At 35.7% G+C, this 24,283-nt stretch overlaps 1 long non-coding RNA gene across 1 annotated transcript; it reads left to right on the top strand.

Annotated features, from left to right (window-relative positions):
- The first annotated feature begins 504 nt into the window (after positions 1-504).
- On the top strand, positions 505-6,558 carry LOC113440113 (uncharacterized). The gene is made up of 3 exons (XR_003374671.2): positions 505-653; positions 4,951-5,044; positions 6,411-6,558. It is a non-coding gene; the product is annotated as an uncharacterized LOC113440113 (long non-coding RNA).
- Positions 6,559-24,283: the final 17,725 nt, after the last annotated feature.

Genomic DNA, 24,283 nt, shown 5'->3' with positions numbered 1-24,283 from the left:
CCTACATATATACATACAGCCATCCATCTTTAAGAATTAACCATTCTCAACAATTAAAACAGAAAGATTGCAATAAAATCTTAGATTTCAGACTAAAGATGCTGTGGGACTTCTAATCGTACCAACTTCTAATTTATTCATTCCTGTATTTGGGGAATGATAGTAAATCTGCTACAAACGTGTTACTAAACAGAACTGTAAACAATCCCGGAATAAAGATTCTGAACAATTCTAAACAAAATCTATTTCACAATTGTTAAGCGAACAAAAAGAGAAACCGAGAAGAACCTATGTTGCAAATCAAGAAATACAGATTTGGCTTATCGTCTATTTAATGATTTATTTGCCTTCTTCCTAGTTTCTTTTTCCCCTCTATTTCTCCAAGATTGAGAAAGTTCTCAAGCTTGTGGAGTGGGGGAGGGGGAGGGGAGGAATGACGAGCTGCATGCGTCCTATTCGCGTCGAAGGCGCACGCGCCTTCCACTGTACGCTTGCCTATCCGTCATTCTCAGCGGGGAGCAGTAGAGTGGGACTCCTTGGAGCATTCTAGAGCGGCAGGAGCAGGCCGAGGCCGATGATGTCGGAAAAGAAGCAACCCGTGGATCTGGGACTTCTGGAAGAAGACGACGAGTTCGAGGAGTTTCCTGCCGAAGGTAGGTTAGAAAACGGGGAGGGAAAAGTAACGCGGATTTGGGTCTGCGCCTCGTTGATCTGGGTGCGGATAGGCCTGAAAGCCTCCCAATCCAACCTACTTGCCTTCCAGAGACGAAACTATAGTACCTATCCTCCCCAGCCGACACTGCAGGACGGCTCCAGATCGCGGGACCCCTTTTGCCAAAGCAGGCCTCCATTCCACGTTTCCTGTCTCGTTCCCCACGAGAAGCCGCCTCTTCCACGCGGTATCCTTAAAAGAGGCCAACGGCTCCTGGCATTGTCATCGAGGGTCCGGCCTCCCCTCCACCCCCTTTCTCTTGTCAGAAAAGAAGTCAAACTTTCCGTGGGGCGAAAGAAGGCCTCGTTCTTTCTGAAACGGAGACGCCACTTGAAGTTCTTCACATATGTGAGAATTTTAGCCGTAGTCCTGGGCGACCTGGCTGGGGATTCTGGGAATGATAGTTCACTGCATCTGGAAAATTGATTTTTAGAAACAAATGTGTATGCTTGGCTTTCTTTAGGTTGCTAAAAAAAAGAATAGATGGGTTTTCATTTGCAGAAACTGGGTTTAAAAGGTATCAGGGAAGACGCCTCATACTATTTATTGGATCGAGTGCAGAGCAAGCCGTTTGTGCTCCAAAGGATGCCTTGATTGGCATAAACGATGGAGTGTAAGTGGGTGGGTTGTGCTTGTAACACGTGTCGTATCAAAACTTTGATTTGAATAGTAATATACAGTTAATAATGAATATGAAGGTAGGATTCACACATATTTATTGTAAATTAATGTAGCATAATCATCACACAGGTTTTTCTTCTAAGTAATTGACAATGGCTAAAGAATAACGATCTTCCTTGCTTAGCAACTTCTTTAAGGGAATGCAAATATTCCAGTTAGATTTTTTGGTATCATTTAAGTAAGTATATGATTTTACAGTGTAGAAATTTCTTAACCTAATGCTATGTATTTATTATATATATATAATTGCAGAGGGGCTTTTGGATTAAAATACATTCACTTCCCATGTTTTAATTTAAAATTGCTATTTTGTGCTCCTTATATATTATGGATTCACTGGGTGTAAAATATTGTTTTATATATAAACAGATTTGGTATCTAAAGAAGACCTTCAGTTTATTAGAAGTGATAAGCTTCAGATGCAATAATTTTAATGCAAATTAAATAAATTAGCAATTTATATATGGAAGCTATGATTTAGTTTTGCAGTGAAAAAATATGTTAATATATAATAAAACATTTTAAAATAAGATTTTTAATAAAGTTACATTGTAGGAAGTAATGTTATTCACTTCTATATTCTGCAATCTGAAATTGATTTGCTCTGCTTTTGGTATTCTGTTATGCTACAATAGTACTTAACACAAGGAACTTATTTTCAAAATCTTACTTTAAAAAAAACAAGTGTAAACAATTTCATTTTAGAATAATAGATAAATCTCCCAAACAGAACAGAGAGAGAAAGAGAGAGAGCTGTGTACAGTGTGTGTGTATGTGTTCGTGTATCAGTGCATACTGCTGAATTAATACCTATAGAGATTCTTAATCTTCCAGGTCATGGTTATCCCAAATATGCTTTTCCAAAAAACAACTGGACTTCCTTTTTTTTTTTTTTTGAAAAGATTTCACCTCCGGACTAAAGAAGCTTTTTGGATGAGAAGCAAAAAGTTTTCAATACTAAGGAAGGCCAGTTGCTTTTTGGGAAAGCATTTTTGGGGTGTGTAACATAAACAAGAGGCTTACTATCTTATTTTTGAAAAGATAAATATTCATTTTAAATGGATATAGTCCAATTTGTTGTGAAACAGATTTAATAGTGATTAAAATCTGGGGTGATAATATTCCTAATCATATTCAAATGCTGCAAGTTATATAAAATATACTGATTATGCCTCTGGTCTTATATTTTGAGAAAGCCATCTTCACTATACGTTATTGTGTTACCCAAAGTTGTTAGGAAAATTCTGCCATCTTGGAAAATCCTTGTTGGTTTTATTTTTGTCTAGAAAATTAGTGTGTAATGGGATGTAGAATGGTAAGTATGTGTCACCACAAATCTGTATGCATTTTCTTGAAGGCATCTTTTTTACAAATATTTTTTCAATAAAATATATTTTCCCCGAAGATGTGAGTTAATAAACTGCATTCAAATTCAAATATACATTAAATAGTTGATACACTCTGAGACAAATGTTTCAGCTACAGTTGTATGCTGTATTTTGTCTTTCAACAAAAAGTGAATAAAGCATTTTATTTTCATTATATTCCATTAGCATGTTATTAATTTCCAATAATATTTTCAGTAGTCCAGTTAAGCTAAAGCTAGAATTGTAGTACTTAATGAAATATACGCCTGTTAGACTTGACTAAGTGATAACTTTAAAGAACAAAAACCTCAATTTATTAAAATATAATCCAAGATTTATTACTAAATTGAAATTTTTAATGTGTGTGTCAGAAGACAATTATAAAATAGTACACTGGAAAGTAATATTAACTCTATTCAGTTTCTTTGGGGTAAATTTAACTTGTGTGCTGGCTAGCCGTTGCTGCTCCTACTATTCTACAGTGGTTTCTTGGTCCAGAAAAACTTACTAGTGTTGATTTCTTACTTCCAGAGATGTACATTTGGGATTCATTATTAAATTTCAATTATATATAACCATAATTCAGTTTTTTTTTTTATTTAGACATGGCATTATTAAACGAAGTATAATATTTGAATCAAAGTATAATGTAATGAATTTTATGAATTTATCAAAATAACAGTAACTGTTAACTGATAATCAGTATTGGGTCTTTTGGGAATTGCTTTACTTAGACAGTAGAGGAAATTCTCTTTTGAATAGCCCTTTTCTGAAGCTGTCCAATCCTGGTTTATAGATTAAGCATTTCATTTAAATATTAAAAATTTTGTCTTTTTGAAAAAGCCCGTAAATTCAGTTAAGATTGTAATGTTTTCTTTATACCACAGACATCAAATACAATTTGAAATTAATCTCTAGTTCTGGTTTAGGATCAATTTTCTTAAATACAAAATATTGTTAAGCAGCACTAAGAATCTGAGCTGTGATAAAGTTAAAAGTAGAGTAACATTGCAAAGAGACTGTATAATATGAGACTTCCTTCTTAATCTGAAAACCAGAATTATGTATGAATACATCTGTACCAAACCAATGCATGTTTCAAAGGATTTATGCTATATAAGGTTTTGTCTTGCCCAAATGTGCATGCACTGATGCATGAAATAACTTTTAGTAAATAAAATGTCAGTGTCTTAAAACAGTTCATAAGTTTTGTCTTTTGAAAAGCACCACTGGATAAAGTTGCAATAATTTCTCTGCAAATCTGGTGAACTGACTCAGGAACTCTAGTGTTTTGCTTCAAATAGCGCTATTGTTAGGACTAAGACTAGACACTGCTTTTGTGCTATATGGGAATAGTGGAGATAAACATTTGAATAGACTATTTTGATTTTAGTAATCAGTAGCGGTTAGTACCAAATCTGATGTGCACCATAAAATTATTCACTTATCAGCCTTTCTCATTGTGCATTTCAGATTTATATAGTTATGCTGATAGTATGAAAGTCAGCTAGAAGAAAAGCATACTATTTAAGAGTCTGTGCTCTCACTTCTTTTGCAAAGATGATAAGGCCTGATGCGCAACTTACTCACATCAGGCATTAAATTCCTACCTATTATAATTCCAACTGATATTGGAGCAGTACCTATGGAATAACTGACTTCTCATTGTTCCTTGCCATCTGCCGGGACTCTAAACCCTTAGTTTCTCCTAATGTGTACCTTTGCTGGTTTTAAATTAGGCGCTCATAAGTGATCTTTATTTAGGCAGAATCTGGTTTGCTATTTTATGGCTTTATTTCATTTCCCTGCCCCATTTTGTTAAATGGGTTGTTTGATTCTCACTTAACTTGTTCATTTTTTATAGATTAAACAAGGCTGGTCCAAACTCATAAATTGACAGTATCGGTGGCCATAAATTATCGGCCAGGTTTGAGAACATCACTCAGTGAGTGATGCATTTATAGTATTTGACTGCAGTCTTTTTTACAAACCATGATTTTTGCCTCTAGCCCAGATCTAAGTATTAAATGATCTCTATTCATGATGGAACTTGATTATCTTTGATAACATTGCTAACAAAAACAAATGCATCATTTATCAGTTTTAAACAATTTATTATTCATTTTTAATTTAATCATATACCAAAATTAATACTATATATTGAAGCATTGTTCATTGCTTTTGCTTTAGACTGGGCTGGTTTAGATGAAGATGAAGATGCACATGTGTGGGAAGATAATTGGGATGATGATAATGTGGAAGATGATTTCTCTAACCAGTTAAGGTACATCAAAAACATTCAGTTTATATCAATAATGAAAACATATTAAAGTTACCCTTAAAACAAGAATTATATCTCTAAGCATTGAAAATACCTTTTAACTTCTATTTTATTATGGCACGTGATAATAGAACTGTTATATTACTGATAAAACCTTAATTTTGTTTAGATACAGCTTTTAACATTGATGTGTTATAAAATAAGCATTATTCGCTCTTTTCTAGCACTACAAGAAATTTCTATTATAGATAAAATATATTTGCTAAGGTTTAACTTGAATCTTGTGGATAATAAATATTAACTTCAAAAATTCTAGTTTGAAAATGTTTCTGTTTAAGATACTTCATTTGTATTTGATGATATAGTAAGCTGTGATTAATAAATTAATTTCCTAGTTTAAGAGAATAAAATCTATATATATAAAAGTGAAATATCACTCATGCATCATCACAAAATCTCCAGAACCGTAAAGCCTACAAACTTGAAATTTGGCACGTATTTTCCTCACTGCTCTAGGTCCTTACTAAGAAAGGATTTTTTGAAATTACCACCAGAAAATTACTATTTTGTATATTATTATTAACACACTCTTATGCTAAGGAGTTCTACTCTCCCACCCCACCCAAAAAGAAATCTGTTCCAAGTGCAAAATACAAGCAGAAGAGAGGGATTTCAGTTTTAGTTTCACAGCATCAAGTAGCTTTAATACAGAACAGTTGAGCTAAGCCATGCCAGGTTCCTTGCTGTCTCCTTGCTCATGCAGCAAATACTATTTCAGTTTCCAAACAGTCTCACACACTGACAGGATGCTAGCCAGATGAATACCGATGGATGCTGGTAGGCAGAGGCAGAATTTTTTCCCCTTATTTTCCTCCACAAAAACCAAGCCCAACTACATCGTTTCATAGTAGTGAAGTACAGGTATCGAGCTGGTAAAATATAAATAGTATTTAAGTTGTGCTTTAGTTTGAATTAAATGAAGTATGTGGAATTTTGGTTTCATATGAAATCAATTTGGCCATGACTCAGTTCATAAAAAGTAGGATAGAACTTTGTTTCTCATTAACCATCCAGATAAGTTCCAAGAAGATGGAGACATAGTTCCTTCCTGCCATTGTTCCCTGGTTCTTGGAGGCATGTTGCCCACAACCTGGAGATTATATTGAAGTTAAAGATTGCATTCAACCTTATATCTGCTTGGATAACTATTATAGGTGTAATTGAGTAACTTTCATAAGATTGAGACATTTAATTGATTTAAACCAATTTATAAACTTAATGTGATTTCAAGTCATTTAATAATAAAAAATACCAGGTAGCTATTTTTCATAATTTAACTCTATGACTCTAAATGTCTTACTTTTTTCAGAGCGGAACTGGAAAAGCATTGCTACAAGATGGAAACAACATAGCATCTAATGGTGTTTCATTTGTGTAAATTGATACGTGCAGTGGAAGGGTACAACTATACAAATTGTTTTCTGTTTTCTATAAATAAAAGTTGAGATTATGTTATATATTTTAGTATTGTTATCGTTTGCTTTTGAATAACTGTCAATTTCAAAGATAATGCAACTTGCTATTTTAAGCATAGTTTTCCTACAGTGTTGATCTCTTAATATTATCTAGTAATAGTTAAAGAAGTGTTTTTAAAAAATTTCAAATTTCATTAACTGAAATTTGGTATTTAATACAGTTGCAGAGCAAATGTATTCAGAAATAGGTAATTGAAGTGGGTACTTCCTACCTAATCCCACATCATGCTTTAGCTGTATCTGTACAGCTGAAAGTAAACGTGTTTTCCATGTTTACTTTATATTTGTAGTGCAGTATAATTGATTTTGTATTAATATTTTGATTTACAATCCATTTTAGCTGCAAAACAAAACTGCTTCTTTTAGTGGAAATGAAGTCGTGTAAAAAAAGTTGATGACAAATGAATATACAAAATTGCTAGTTTTTATGATCGAAACAAGAGAAAAATATTTCTTATTTTGCCATGCAGTCATAATGGTGGGGACTACATTGAGCAAAGGGGCATGGGTAACCTAGTATATAACCAAAAACACTTATTTAACCTTGTTAAATAAGATTATCAGAAGAAATATTCTGTTGCTATAAATATATTGTTTTCTAGAACTAGATCTTTAAGTTGCTTTATATTTTTACACTGCTGGAAAAGAAAACAAATGATTACTTGAGTAGGTTAGTCATGGCTTTATTATTTAAACTCATAAGTAATTTTATAAACCTATAGCAAAGGTTGTCATTGTTCCAGTTTTGAGAACCCTAACCTTTACAGTTTTATCAAGAAAGTAATCATGTAGAACTGTGTTCTCAGCCTTTGTAACTTTTAAGGTGTGTGGGCTTCAGCTCCCAGAATTTCCCAACCAGCATGCTGGGAGATGAAGTTTACATTTCTTAAAATTGTCAAGGTGCAGAAACACTAATGCAGAAGATATATAGAAAATGGATTCGTTTATTCTCCCTGAATGGAAAGAATGTGAGTTTCAAACTGAAAAATTAAGCTTAAAAGTTAAAAGTCTTTCTCAGATACCCAGACAAGTGGTAAGTTGTGAACATGTAGGTTTATATATTTTATATGTCCATCTGCCTTTATCTACACATAAAATAATTAGGCAGTTCGAATCCCTAGCACCACGTAATGGAGTGAGCTCCTGTTGTCCCGGCTTTTGCCAACTTAGCATGTAAAAATGCAAGTAGAAAAATGGGGACCACTGGTGGGAAGGTAACAGCATCCTATGCGTCTTCGTTATTTAATCATGCTGGCCACAAGACCACGGAGACATCTTCATACAGCACTGGCTCTTCGGCTTTGTAATAGAGTTGAGCACTGCCCCTAAAACCGGAAACGACTAATATGTGTGTGTGAGGGGAACCTTTACCTTTACCTTTTTAATTTCACACAAATAGACTACAGCAAAGTTCACTCCTATCACGGGTACTTTAATTGTCTGGCTTATGTCTGCTATCAGAACCAAGGTGGCAACTTTAGAAAACCTTCCTAGCTTATAATCGTACCCACCACTCTACACACCATTCTTCTATTGTTCCCAGTTTAAAAAAGATGTCAAGAGTATATAAAATATATGTGAATTACTGGTAAGCTAGGAACATACATGACTCAACAAGGAAAGGATTCATTGTTTGTGTCCTTGAATTAAATGTCTATGAAATGTTAAAATACGTTTTTTTCCAATGGGAATTCTACTTCAGTGGAAACATGGTCAAGTAAATGCATAACTTTTTTTTGTAATATCTGGCTTACACTGATTTTTTCTCCCTATAAATTTATTCAAAATTGGTTATCGCAAAACATAACACTACAAAGCAGATTCATTCTGAAGAATGGTAGAATCACTGAAGACTTACATTTAAGGCAATACTTAGTGTTTTTACCTGTACTACAGGTTTTTTTTATAATTTTAAATAACTACCTATTAAAATCATTAGCTTTGGATAACAGGTACATACCAAACAATCTTAAAACATCACAAATTAATTATAAACATACAGATGGGACATATCAATTGTAACAGGGTAAGACCTAGTGATTGAAAAATATATGAAGAAAACTGAAATAATATGTTGGACAACTATCAGTTGATTACAGAATGCTACATAGGAAATCATAATTTTAATTTTGTGGAATGAAGGGAAAATGGTGACTTTCTGATCCTAATTTTGTAGTTAAAGGTAAATGCCGGGAGAAAATAGAAAATACTACAAATTGCTGTGAATTGCTTAACTGTTATATTCCTGATGCTTGCATTCTGTAAAATATAACTTTCAACCTGATTAATTGGCGCTAAGATTTACAGTATTGCCAGTTACATGAAGATATAACAGTATAGATGCTTCAGTCCAAATATCTTTCACAGGATCCACAGCAGAATTCTTTCAGTCTATTACACTTCATTTGGTTAATCTGTGTCTCAGAGCTGTTATTCTCTGCCATTTGTCAATATATCTAGAAAACAAAATTTAGTAAGTATGATTGCAAACAGTTGTAGTTCCTTCCCCTCTTCCTCATCTGTTTAGTGTCATGATTTCCTTAAAAATAATACACAGCAGGTGAACAATATCTGTCTCTTATTATTGATCCTAGAATTACTATTCTCTTCCTGAAGGTTCTGACAACTTAAAGACTGCAAAACAAGCTATGCCTTCAGTCATATCTGTACAAACCAGCTAAAATCAATTGGACCACATGGAAGTGTGCAATTAAAGTTTAATGCCAGTTTTCATACTTGATAGGTTTGCCAATATTTAGATTTCTACATAACCAAAACAATGCTGTTACCTGCTTTATGAAAACAAAATAATAAAGTTGCAGAAATTGAAAGCTGCTTCTGCCCCTACAATCAGTCCTTCAAATAAGTAATAACTCTTAAGCTACTTTCTAAAAAATCAATGTTCAAGTTAGTTCCTAAAATCAAAGCAATACTCATTTTCATTATGTGGAAACTCACCTTTGGTTGTTCAAATGTGAGTCCTGGCCCCAGATACTGTTTTGTTTTCCAAGATGATTGATCAGGAAATAGTTTGTGTTTGCCTTCAAACTGGAGATTTGCTTAGCATCAATTTTTATCATGGCATTTAAACTTAACGCCTCTAAAAAGAATATGGAAGAGCTTCTATGCTAGTTATTTAATTTGGGAATAAGCATATGATATGGTTATGGTTAGGTCAACCAAGTATATTCTTGGCTAAGGATGAAGGACATAATGTCACAATCTCCAGTGTATATAGAGAAGCTACATGGAGTGATGCTTGTATGTTACTTTAAAGATGTCACTGCAACTGAGGACAAATAGCTTATGAAATTTTGGGTAGGATACCTTTTCTAAAGATAACTCAGTCCTGCATAATGACCATTAAATGCAAAATGTCAGAGCCCTGGTGGCACAGTGGTTAGAATGCAATGTTACAGGCAAATTCTTCTGGAATTTGATCTTGACTGGGCTCGAGATTGATTCAGTCTGCCATCCTTCTGAGGTTGATAAAATGAAGACCCAGATTGTAATATGCTGACAATGTAAACTATTCAGATTGCTATAAAGCACTATGGTATATACGTCTGCTATTGCTATTGCAACTGTTTCATATTTGTTTAGTAGGCGACTCTTACCATCAATGATGCACAGCCACTACTTTAAAAAAAGAAAACCAATGTGATACAACTTTTTAGGTTTCAGCTTTATAAGTTTGCTTAGCATAAAGTTCTTTGAGTGATTTTGGATCAATAACTTTCCTTATAAGTATTTGTGTAAGGATAAAATTTAGGGAAGGAAAGCATCTGTGTATAACAGCAAAAACTTGAAATGTAAATGAAATGTGAATGGAGTAATGAAGTGCTTTGGGTTTTACTGCCTTTAGGTAGGCACACGTACATTATTATTTTTAATTATCTTTCTATCAGTTGGCATGATTCTATGTGCATCAAAAAGTGTGACCTTTTTGATACCTTCCTTGTTTAATGACTGGTTGCTTAGCAACTGGTTGAAATTACATCATTCCTCCCAAAACAAGATACAACAAATTTTGAACTTTTGATGGCTGTACATACATCCTTTGCAGTTACATTATTGTATTTTTCTAGAAGTATCTATTTTAAAGATTTGTTTATCCCACATTTGCTGTATTATTTGTATGAATAATTCTAGGTGATGAACATACCTAATATTCCTTCTGCCTCCTATTTGCTCCAGAACAACCACCCTGTGAGATGAATTGGGCTCAAAGAAAGTGATTGGCTTAAAGCTGTGATGGTGAACCTATGGCATGTGTACCAGAGGTGGCACACAGAGCCCTCTCTGTGGACATGCGAGCCATTGCCCCAGCTGAGCTCCACCACGCATGCCAGCTGGTCTTCAAGTCTCTGCTGCGCATGTGCAGGGGGGTGGGCGCATGCACAGGGCAGGGCACATGCATGGACATGCAGGCGCATGCCTGGGCCTGAGGCATATGTGCAAGGGACGCACATGTATTGAATTATGGGGATGCGCATGCACTTTGGGCACTTGGCAAAAAGATTAGCCATCACTGGCTTAAAGTCATTCAGCTGGTGTTCATGCCTAAGGCAGGACTAGAATGTACGCTATCTTGGTTTCCAGACACCTGATTTCAGCTTTATTTCTTTTTAGTTTATTAAAAGCATTGGTCTTGCTATTTTTCTTTCAGGACTTCAATAAATCACAGAATGATTCCTGGATGGGTCACATCTTGTTCTGTTTAAGCCTACTGGGATGAAAAGTTCTGTTACAAACTTGGGAGACGTGAGAGTCATAGGTGAATGTTCTGCTCTGCCCTATCCATCAATCTTCTAAAAAACAAAACTAAAGCAGGAGTTTAAAGGCACATCCAGATCTCACAAGATGGGAAAATAAGTTCTTGTTTGCTTCATTTGTGAAAGGTGGTGTTAATACCAAGACATAATGGGTGGGTTCAGATCATGTGCTAACCTGTAATTTAATCTTCACTGAAGATTTATTGAGTACATCAAAGACAAGTCTGGGTTGCAAAGACTGGGATCTCGCAAAGGATCAATTTGGTCAATTTCTGGATTCTCAACATCTTCTGGGTTGCTCAGAGGCTTTGGCATTTTGACCAGGATTTCTGTAATTCTAATACATATAGACATTTTCAATATGATCATGGCCTTTCTGTTGCTCATTGTAAGGGGTAAAAGGACTTTTAATATGGATTTCAATTTTAAAATAAGAAAATTTTGACAACAAAGAAAACGAAGACTTTATGTATAGATCTTGAGCTTATGCATAGTTTCAGCAAATCTTGATGCAAGTTTGTGTGAAAACAAACTTCATTGAAACCAAAAGGATGCATTTTAAAGCTGGTGCGAAAATGGTGCTGTAGGTTTTGACAAAAACATTCTCAGAAAGTTAAAAATGAAGCCATGTAATAAATAGTATGATTGAAGTCCTTCCTGCTTCATCATAGGGCTTTGACCAGTGGCCACTGCTATTGTGAATTTTGACTCCATTCTGAAAAAGCCCATGTTTTTTGAGGATATTTTCAATGACAAGAGTCAACTACAAAGATCAAGATATAGCATTCTTTTCACTTAATTCGCCCCTCTAGATTTGTCTAAATTATCTTCAAATATTCCTTCAGTTGGTGATGAGCTGCTAAGAATAAGTTTCCTATTTCAAACCCAGCATGTTATTTCTATCACTTCCCACCTCTATTCTTAAGTAGGTCCTTTTAAACAATCCTTGGCTTTTTAAATGAGGGTATTTAAAAAAAATGCATTCACTAGAACAGAAATATTACTATTGTTTTACAGTTAAGAGCCTGCGGAACAATTTGCTATGCTTTTTCTCCTTGCTCTGTTCATCTAATTTTTCATGTGAAGGGTAAGAAAAAATAAATCTAATAGTGGAATAGTAATCTAGACAGTTTTAAGATGTGGGATAGCTTCTCCATTCCAGAGTATGAATTGGAGGGGGTGCAGGAATCTACATTGGTTATTTCATTCTATGTTTTTTTAATAAAAAAACAGTTGCAACTAAGCACTATGACACCATATTATTTGATTTTAGCTCCTTCGCTATTATTGTTGCACACTTAAAGGAAATTGTTGAGTATTAACTTTTTATTGAAAGATTATGCCTTTTAGAGTAAGTTTTCAAATACAATTGAAAACAAATTGTCTAATTTGTTTTTTTATTGCTGAAGTTAAAAGAACTGTGGTTAAAGACAAAAAAGTGTATTGCATTGAAAGAGGCAGATATAAAAATGTTAACTGACAAAAGAATAGAGGTTATTGAAAGGAGTGCATTACTGGAATAAAATGTATCAAATGATCATATCATTTACACAAATATTAAATAAAAAACTAAAAATGACATGCCACTATTAAAAAAAAAACATTAGGAATGCTAGCTGGAACCACCTAAACAAGTATTTCAATTATTCCAACAGACTTTCCTTTTCCATTTTCAATGAATTAATTTATTGTGAATTTCACATTAAGTTACTATTTTAAAGTCTGTGGGAGTTTGTTGTTAGAGAACAAAAGAAAACAATTTTGCGTGCAAAAATCTTTGGGTATTGGAGTAAATATTTTGCTGCTAAGGGAAATGGTGGCATTTCTATCACGTCTCCATATTGGCAGAGGTATGCAACGTTGTAAAGATAGGTTGTCATCTCAAAAAGACACCACCTTGATGGTAATTAAAAAGCACGCAAAATCTATTCAATAATAACCATTCACTGCCTTTCAAAAATTCCAAAATCACTTGTTGAGGCAATTCCTAGTTTTTATTCATTTTTTGCTCTGTCCTTTTGAGATGAAAATTAGCATTTCATTTAAAAATATTCATGTACTTTATGTAATTGATTTCTAAATTAAATCAAACAATTCAAAGAAATTCAGGGTCTACTCTAAACATACCAAAATATGCTCAGAACCAATCTATGTGCTTTCAATGCGCTAGAAGTAATTTCAGGGACAGAAACAGTATGTTCATATCATCCCATTAAATCATGATTTGTTTTAACCACAAATAAAGTTAAATGGCTAGATTCATAAATAACGCTAAGACATAAACTAATTTTTTTCAGCCTGGTTGCCTTTTAGAAATTGGTCTTAAACAATTCACAATGTTTCAACCTATGTGGCACTTAGAATTCTGGGAAGAGATGCCATGCTAGCTCATAAACTAACTGGTGCGAAGGTTGGCGAAGATTACATTAAAACACAGTGTATAATCCATAAATCATTTGTATCATTGAACCACTGTTTTCAGTTTGCAGTCCCAAGTATGCTATATTTATACACGTGCAGTGTTAAGCTCAATTTTAAAATAAAAAATATAAGAGGAGAAATTAAGAATCTTAAAGCTTCCTTTCAACAACTTACAATTAATGCAGTAGAATGAACAAAATGTTCAAGTCATTTCATCAATATGAGCTAAATAGTTTCTATTAAAATAATTATTTCTATACTCATACTAAGTATATGAATGCACAAATATTTGGATTCTAAATGTTCACAAAATGTTGAAATGCTTTTTTAAAAAAAATGTGTTTTAAAAATATACAGAAAAACTTTGTTTAATTATTGTACTTGATGAAACCTGATATTAAAACAGATTTGAGGTTTAAGGTTTATAGTCATATATTAAATGAATCCTTGCATGTATCCTAAGAGGTCAACAAATTATTAACATTTCCTGGACTCTATTGTGCACTTGCTTAATATATTTTCCAGTCTTTTGCCTAGATAACACAGCCAGTTAGTTTCCTGTTACTACATTGCATATTAAATTTATCATCATTTACAGCTCGCAGAAAAAAAAGTTTCCTAATGTGTCCAAATGTCCATCCATCTTTTCAGTTATGCAGTTGTTACAACATAAAAACGTTTGTTTCACACTATGTATCTCACTGCTTGTGGTCAATGTCTGCTAGTTGTCTTTATGTAGCTTCTGTAATCAATATTTAATTCTTTTATTAGCATTCAAATAAAACTTCATTACAATCTTTGGGCCAGGAGATACATTAGACATATTCTTTAATGAAACAATCTTCAGAGGAGATATCCATAAATTTATATGGGTGGGACCTTTCTGCTTTTTGAGCTTTTCTTGCAGACTTTCATTACCCAAGCTAGTATCATCAGTGCTAGTAAGGAATGGAGTTTGTTCTCAATTTATGTAGCCACAAATCGCATTGTATTAAAGAAAACATAAAATCTACTAACTCTTAAAACTATTAGATTAGGTGTATTAAAAGACAATTTTCCATGCCATGGCAACAAAAATTAACTGGATATCCTTTAACAGGATCATTTTAAATTATATTGCTAATAATTTTATGCTTTAACATTTGAATATATACTATATTAGGCTATTAAGTCCTTACATTGTTCCATGGGGAAAAGATAGATTATAAATTAAATATCAAATAATATATGTGATAGTACTTAATAACCAGACAACTTTCCACAATTGAATATTCTCAGGGAGTTCAGTGGCTATACTAATTGGGAAATCTGGAGGTTGAAAGCAGTCAGCAAACGGGAACCAACTTTGAGAAGGCTATAATCAAATAGGAGAAAGCTGATATCGAAGAAATTTCAATCATATAGGATACTGTCACTCATACAAGAGGCTGTAAATTTTCCACTTGTGAAAAATGATTCTATTAAAGCATTTGGAAAGGTGGTTAGTCCACAGATGGGATTCTACAGGTTCACACCTATTCGCTAGAACCGGTTGTTAACATTCTAAGCAGTTCGGAGAACCGGTTGTTAGAAGAAATTACTGGCCTAATCCTGTAAGGAAGGCAGGAAGGAAACATTCTGGTGTTGCTTACAGAAACTGCCTCACCGTTGACCCTTATTACATTCTTGGCAGGACTGGACTTCCTATTTCAGGAACTTCTCTGGAGTTTTTTTTCCCTCCTTTGCTGGTACTTTGCTTGGGTGGTGTGACCATTCAAAGTTACAATGGCACTGAAAAAAGTGACTTATGACCGTTTTTCACACTGCAGTATCCCCATGAGAGGCCAGGCGAGGAGGTGCCTGCCTCGATGTGAGTGATATTGAGTTGGCCACACCCAGCCAGTCACATGACCACCAAGCCATGCCCACCAACTAAGCCACGCCCACAGAACTGGTTGTTAAAAAAATTGAATCCCACCCCTGGGGTTAGTCCCATTTACCTTGATAAAGCAAAGTACAAAAATTACCATTACTAATCACACTAAATGCTAGCTCTGTCAGTCAAACAGAACAAACCTTTTTCTTTAAAGCCAGTGAGCCCATGCACTTCTAGCTGAAAACTCAGAAAGGTATATGAAAAAAGACCCATGCTGAACATCCCTTAAAAAAAAGGCCTTAATAATACAAAATAGTTGTAGATGTATATAATTTCATTTAGCAATGGGATTTCTTTTTCAATACATATCTTAGTATTTGTGTATGTTTGCTGAGCCTTTGCTTATTAGCTGATTTACAACTGTTTCCAATCCTTCCACCTCCCTTGGATATTGTAGCAATCATAAAATGCTTAGGGGTCTGTCTGTCTTCCACCCCAAAAAGCACACAATCTATCTTGTACTGATAACTTTGTTATAAATTGTTTATTAAACCTCCCGTTGGACTCTCCATTGATTTACAAAATACTGTCAGCAGGGAGAAATATAGGAGGACATGGGTGGAAAGACTAGAGAGAGAAAAAAAACCAATCCCAAACATAATATTGCAACATTGGGAACCATTTATCTGGGTAGTAGGATTAAGTAGGATATCAGTTCCTTCCCTCTTCTCACCACTATACCAGGAGACAATTTCCTTGTGATAACATGAAGGAAGCAATAGCAAATGTGCAATTTTATTTAGATGGCAATAGAGATATCTTCATGATTCTCACTATTGATTTCAAATAATACTGCCATTCTTCAAAAGAAGCTTTGGATACAGGAATTGGAAAGTCAAAAACTCAGTACAGTACTTGTTGAGAATACACACAGGGATACCCGAACTACAGGCTAGATTGGGAAGTAAGAAAAGAAAACAAAACAAAAATAAACTACTTCGTTAAAGCTTCCAAAGAAATTATATGGAGACTATGAAATCAACCAAGAGTCGATTTTGATTCATTCATTTCAAAAGTCAGTAATAGGAGAGATCGAATCCACAGAACTTCAAATACATTTGGCTGTAAAAAGACCACTCAGCATTTATGCTTCATCGAATAAAGTCAAACGCTCACTTTATTTCTTAAACTACACCAATGTCTGTGATTATGCAAATCTGAACAAAAATATATCATCTCAGAATAACAGAACAGATGATGACTAGATAGTCTGCCATCCATAAAATGATGCTGAAGGATTTTTTGTTTTTAATCAGGAATTAGATTGGACACTGTTCAAAGAGGAAATGTCAACAAAGAGAATGGTCTTCTGCAAAGCGGAGCACATGGTTACACTCCTATTGAACATCAGTATAAAACTGAATTGCACCTTTAATGACTAAAATGTATTGCCTGTGATAAGTCAGGCTCAAAATCAAAGTTTGTTGAATTAAGGAAAGCAAATAAAGAATACATGTGAAAAAAGTGTGTGAGGAATTTGAATTCAGCAAGAACCCATGTCAGAGAAAATCCGCCTGAGCTGATCCAGAGGATTGAAAAACTTAGTAGCAGAAACTACCAGTAAAAAGAAAAACGCTCAGAATTTAGTTGTCTTGAATGAAGGATATAAACTTAGCCCTGCTATCAGAGAATACTAACTCATTTTGTATGAAGTAAGAAAATATATTTGTTAAGGAATACATAACATAGGAAAGTCTCATTTATGCCCAAAATTTCTCATGGAGAAAAGATTGAAACTAAGTGAAAAATAGGAAGCTCATGTTCCTAACAATAGGTCAAGTGAGAGATGAACAAAGGGCAGCCTGTAACAGATGATATATCATTATTTTATATGGAAAGGATAAGGGATGAATATCTCTGTTGGCTTTACATGACATTATTGAGGAATATTGTATGTAGGCCAGTGTTCCACAAGCTTATCTCTTACAAATATATTTAATTCCATTCTCAATATTTTAGCAGCTTTTTAGCATAATTGGTAGGGACTGGACATCGCAATCCAACGTATCTGGAAGAGACTGGGATAGGCTAATGATACACAATTCCAAATAAACTTAAAAAAAAACATTGTTAGAAAAGTTTTAATGTAACACCCTTAGAGATTAAAAGTTTGTAACTAGAGATGTGCAGAGCATTTTGAATTTCAGACAGACTTTACAGGAGGAATTGGAACAGCCTATTTCAGTCTCACAGAAAATAATTTCAAAGTCACATCTTTTCAAATTTGAAACATTTTGTATACCTCTGAGTGCAGTTTAAGGAGCATTCCAAATTGGAAAAGTATATTATGTTACTGACATTGCTCATTCTACTATGTATGTTTCTTTTGAACAAAAAGAAAGAGAAAATGAGAAATTATTTCAAAGAGCAAGAATAATGTAAAATGGCAGCTTAAGGAAGAAGCTAAAATTTAATTTATTACAAAGTATATCTCTATGATCAATATTTGGCCCATGTGCACTTACTAAGTATATTCAATAATGTAACATTCATAATACAGTATGCAAAATGCCCAAATAAAAAAACCTGATTTCTTTAAATGCATCATTTGAAGAAAAAAAAAAGTACAATTCCATAGTAAAAATATTAAATCCAAGTGACAAAAATGCAATTTTGCAAAATATACTTTTTTAAAGGAAACATAATTAAAGTTGTAAATAGTGCATACATTTTGTTGGTTTAGAAAAACATTTTGATCAGTTCTGCTGAAATATTTGTAAAGTACTTCTTGAATTCACAGATCTCAAAGCATGGATATAACACGGCTCCTTCTCTGAGTCATTTGACAAATTGCTTTTGAAATAGAGGGTAATTTCAGAAGTAGTTTGTGCTGCAACTTTAACTCAGACCTTTAAAGCAAACATGTAACTTCTAGCTTAAGACTAAGTTGTTCTTTGGAGACTAGTCTATATTTTAAATCATTGTTTTCTTCCAAATAGTTTTATTTACAGTAATCAACTAAATCTGTTTTGTCTTAGGAATAATCTTTCAATTAGTCTGTTTATTTATCCATCTATCCATTTTAGTTCACCATTCTAATTGCTATACTCTAACGGCTGAATTCATACAATGCTAAGATGGTCAAGTTCACACATCTTATAGCAAAACTAAGGAAATCACACATTAGTATTCTAATGCTGAAAAGGATGTTCAGCCTTTTCCAACAGCTGCATTTAACCAAAATAGTTAAGGAGTTAACAACAAACTATTAATCAGCAAAGGATAGTACAGTCCAGACTAGTTTTTCCCACTGCTTTATTGACACTTCTAGGAAATTAACTCAAGTAAATTCATATGGATGAAAACAAACTAGAGGTAGTCTTAAGTTTATGAAATGAAGTTACTAGAACACAGGCATATTAATCAATCAATGATAAAAGTAAACCAATATCCTACAATTAATTTTATTTGCCTCTTATTTGACCAGCTTAGTATTCAATATATAGTCTAAAAGATGGCTTAATTCACTGATCAAGATATAGTGTAGAAACCTAGCATGGGAATCCTAAACCCAATAAATCTGGAGTGCAGAAGATTGGGAAAATCTGCACTAATCAAAAGACTTATCACCATACTTATCACTTATCACCTACTTATCAGAAGGTATGTAGCATCTATATATAGTGGGTTTATGGGCACAGTTAATATTTTATTCCCATTTTTCCTATGGAGAATTGTGACTGAAGCATATGAGTTATTTTCAGGAGTAGCAAAGAGCTTGTTAATTCAGTTTATTATTTGTTTAACTTTTTAGATCAGGATGTCAAACTTGCGTCCCACGGGCCAGATGCATCATGTGCTGGCCCCGCAGCAGCCCGATTTAGCAAAGGGGGAAAAAGTCCCAATACATCACATGATACTGCCATAACGTGCGTTTGACACCCCTGTTTTAGACTAATTTTAGCCATTTTTACTGGTATAGAATTCCACTGATAACAAAACAGCTTTTGAATAAGCCAGTTACTTCATTGATCAATTGGATTTGCTGTAACTTTTGTAGCAAAAAAATTATATATATGTAATTTACTTTGCTGGTGTAGCATGAAAGGTTTATAATGGTTAAAATATGATTGCTGCTGTAATTGTAACAAAACCTACACTGTCTGCTGTACATTTAAGCAAACAAATAATGATTATATAATAATGATCTCGAAAAGGTTTTAGTGTGATGCATTTCAAAAGAACATATGTAGAATTCTTCAGTTATACACGGAGAAGGTTCAGTATTGATTGCCCAGATTCCACAGGTTGTCCCAATTAAAAGTGGTCAGGAGAAAACATTATAGGGCTGCTTTCCCCTTCAACAATCACAGTAGATCTGAGTCTTCAAAACCTTCACTTACAGCTATTGTATTTTTTTAATGTGGGGAGAACATATGTTTCCCTTTTGTTTAGAACAGTGGTTCCCAAACTTTTTCAGTCCACCGCCCCCTTAGTGCTATGAACTCATCCTCAGTGCCCCCCACCCAGGGATGGGATTCAAATTTCTGTGAGTGTGGCCTAATTTCAGGGTGTGACTTGCTGGTCATGTGACTGGGTGGGTGTGGCTTGCTGGTCATGTGATTGGGTGCGCATGGCTTGCTGGCTGAGCATGGCTTGGTGGGCATGGCCAGGTGACTGGGTAGGTGTGGTTTGGTGGGCATGTGACTGGGTGGGCATGGCCAGGTGACTGGCAAACCAAATACAAGTGGTCCTCACTTAATGGCCGGTTGTTTAGCAAGTGTTCTAATTTATGACTGGCCTTTCTAGAGCTACTTGACCTGTTTCTGGAGTTTTGACAGCCATGCACACACATACACAAACACGCCCTTCTAACCCTGCTGGAGCAGGTCATTGGATTAGAATCAGCAAAGCATCTCTGATTAGATTCTAGTAATGAATAGAATCTAATCAGAAATGCTTTGCTGATTCTTGTTGATTTGTTTTATTTGTATTTCTTTATTTTATGTTGCTGAATTGCATTGACATGTGTGTCCCTTCTTGTGCAGAGCCTAGAAGCTTTTGTGATTCTTTGCAGCAAAAATTACTGACCTCTGGCTTTGCTCTACTTTTCAAACGTGCCGCCATTGCCACATTCTAGGTGCTGGCCCTGCAGGTCCACCCCATTGAGCCCGCTGCACCAGAGGGACCTGCCCAAGCAAGTCCAGGAGGAGCAGTGCACCAAGTCAATGGGGTGAGCCTGAAAGAGGGAAAGAGAGAGAGAGAAAAGAAAGAGAAAAGGGAAAGAAAGAAAAAGGGACAAAGAAAGGGGGGGATGGAAGGAAGGGACAGAAAGAAAAAGAAAGAAAAAAAGAGGGAGGGAGGAGAAAGATAATGAGATATCTATTCTAGTCCAATCATCTGCTCCAGCAGGGTTAGAAGTGAGTGTGTGTGTGTCCTCCTTGTAATTTACCAGTACATTTTGGTTTTGCCTTCTTCAGAATTGGCACTGTAATACATTGGGGAAAAGTAATTTTTTAGGGTGGAGGTCTGGTCCAATGGATCCTATTTAAAGCTTCAACAAAATGTGAGAGCTTCCTAATAGTCTCTTGACCATGTTTCATCCACAAAACCTTTAATAGAAGCCAAAGATGTTTCAATGTGCTAGCAAAGATGTTTCAATGTGGAAAATGGCCTCAGTCTAAACTAGGCCTCATTTCAATCTGATGCATCAGGACTCTCTCTGTCTCTCTGTCTGTCTGTCTCTGTCTCTCCTCTGTCTCTCCCTTCCTTCCTCTCTCTCTCTCTCCCTCCCAGACTGGCTTTGCTCTACTTGTGCCTGCGGGACCAGTGCCCCGAACATGGATGGATGGAGAGAGAGAGAGAGGTAGATAGGTAGGTACGTAGGTAGGTAGGTAGGTAGGCAGGCAGGCAGGCAGGCAGACGGACCTTTTGGATGAATGTATGGATAGGTAGGCAGGCAGGCAAGCAGGCAGGAAGACAGGCAGACAGGCAGACGTTCTGGATGTATGGATAGATAGGTAGCTAGGTAGACAGAAAAACAGACAGAGAGACCTTTTGGATGGATGAATGGATGGGTGGATGGATGGATAGGTAGGTAGATAGAAAGACAGATAGACAAACAGGTAGGAAGGCAGAGGAAGGGTGGCTTTGACCACACGCCCAATATCCAGGATCCCACTCAGCCAAGCCCACCCTTCTTTGTAGTTGCCGTGCCTAACAGCAAGTTCACAGGCTGCCCCTCCCACCAGGGATCAACTTCCCAAGCTGCCCTCCCTCCCGGGGCACTCACATTGTAGAGGGCGGTGCTGTTCCCTCTTTCCTGGAGCCAGTACAGGGCAGGATTGAGGAAGCCCAGGGTAGGCAGCTATGGCTCGTTGGGAAAGTTTGCTATACTTTCCCAACATGCCACCACCGCTGCATTCATGGCGCCACCCTCGCAGGCACGCCACCGTTGCCTGCCCTGGGCTTCCTCAACCCTGCCCTGTACCAGCTCCAGGAAGGAGGGAACAGCACCGCCCTCTATGACGTGAATGCCCTGGGGGGGGGGGCAGCTTGAGAGGCTGATCCCTGGCAGGAGGGGCAGCCTGTGAACTTGCTGTCAGGCACAGCAACTACAAAGAGGGGCAGGCTTGGCTGAGTGGGATCCTGGATATTGGGCATGTGGTCAAAGCCCCCCTTCCTCTGCCTCCCCCAAGGTGATCCACAGATGCCATTGACTGTTGCACTATAGCAGTGCAGGGGGCTCAATGGGTGAGCCTGTGGAGCCAATGCCTCGAATGCCCCCCTGCTGCCTCTTAGCACCCTCTTGCTGCCCCCCTTGCTTCTTAGCACCCCCTAAGGCATCGCACCGCCCCCCAGGGGGCGGTACCACCCACTTTGGGAACCACTGGTTTAGAATATAGGAATGTGTACATGCAATGCTCACCAGTCAAAAGTGTTCTGTCTTAAGTATTCCACTTGGGCAGTAAACACTAGATAGCAGCAAATTTCAGAGTGTTTGGTGTCTCTTTGCTGCCCTGTAATGGTTGAATCAGGGTTTGTAACATAGATAACATCACAATAAAGGAATGGATTGAGAAGAATAAAGCTTCCAGGAGTGAACATCATGGGTGTTACTAGGCTGTTCAGAGCTCATAGTGCATACTGCTGCCCTTGAAATGATGGCCAACTCAGGATCTGGGGAGAGCAAAGAAGTAGTAGAAGTAACATCTATTTATTGCTTATCAACCTCGTTCTTGCCTTCCTGTCACACTTATATACAGCACCAATCTATGCAAAATATCTGGTCATTAACTGGACATGGGAGCAAAAACACAGAAAAAAACTCCAATTCTTTGTTGCTATCTAATGACCATGAGATTTTTGAAGTCCGGATAGGGTAGCTATAGAATGCAAGATCAAGTTTGTTGAAGGTACTGGGCAAGGAATAAACAATACAAGCAAGCCTAGGAGAGGTTAGTTTCTTTCTCGCCCTTTATTTTAACCACTGGCATTTTGAATTTTTTGCTTTGTCTTTCTTGTTGTAAAAATAAAATAAACTACCACTTTCTTCCCTACAGCAAATACTTAAGGCAAAACCTGTTCTTCTAATGAGTAATTCCAACAAAAGAAGGCCTGTGGATTGACAAATGACTTTCAGATCTTTACATCAGTATAATTTGGCACTAAGTATTAACATTTGAAAGCCAGATTTCTTATAACAGTGGCCTGTACAACAACAGACCCTTGGCAGGTTTGAAATACTGCAGTGACCTTTAATTTAGAGAAATTATTACCAGCAAGAGAAAACAGGTTGGTCATGTGCATGCTTCAAACAGAAGGCTAGAAGTAAAAAGAAGAAAAAATATATAATTCAGAGTGTATATTCTCCAGCCTTGGCTCTGGTCTGAAGCTGATTTTTACCTCTGCTACAGCTGTTCAAACAGGTAACTGCTCAGAGAAACATAAGTAAATAGTTTAATTTCTTTCGGCGCCTCTCCAAAATATAAAATGCAGTCTCTTCATATAAAGTCATCCCTTACATGTTGACTTAACGAAAAAAGACTTGCAAAGTCATTTATATATTTATTAAATAATTATAAAATGGTTAGCAAAGGGTTCCACATTTGCTATTTACACAATGTATTTTTCCTTGTTCAGGTTTGTTAAAAACCTGAAATCTGATGCCCACTTTCCTTGATCTTCATCCAACAAAGAGAATTGCTAAGGGTGATGTGATGATAGTCTTCCAATATTTGAGGGACTGTCACAGGGAAGAGGGCTTTAACTCTCTGAAGCATCCTTAGGTGGGACAAGAAGTAATGGATGGAAGCTAATAGCATCCCTTAAACTAAATCTTGGTGAGGGGTCTCACAAAAAAATTATTAATGGATTAAATTCATGCAATATTTCTAAATAATATTAATTGAAGGGGAAAAGGGCATTTCAAGGCATTTTGGAAAAAAATTATTTTGGATTTCTATAAAACAAATGAATGCTTATACTATGTTTTGTTGCATTTTAATTTAATTTTACCTCATAAATCAACTATGACTTTCCTATTAAGTGCCTATTGGCTTCAATTTTCTTTTAGCGGTAATAGTTTGCAACAATGACAGATCTTCTAGAGTCATAGTGGCTGAAAGGGGGGGGGAGGATAAGAAAACTATATAAA

Source organism: Pseudonaja textilis, chromosome Z, assembly GCF_049901715.1.
Source record: "Pseudonaja textilis isolate UNSWEBS1 chromosome Z, rPseTex1.2, whole genome shotgun sequence".
Classification (NCBI taxonomy): Eukaryota; Metazoa; Chordata; class Lepidosauria; order Squamata; family Elapidae; genus Pseudonaja; species Pseudonaja textilis.
This window is presented reverse-complemented; position numbering and strand designations above follow the sequence as displayed.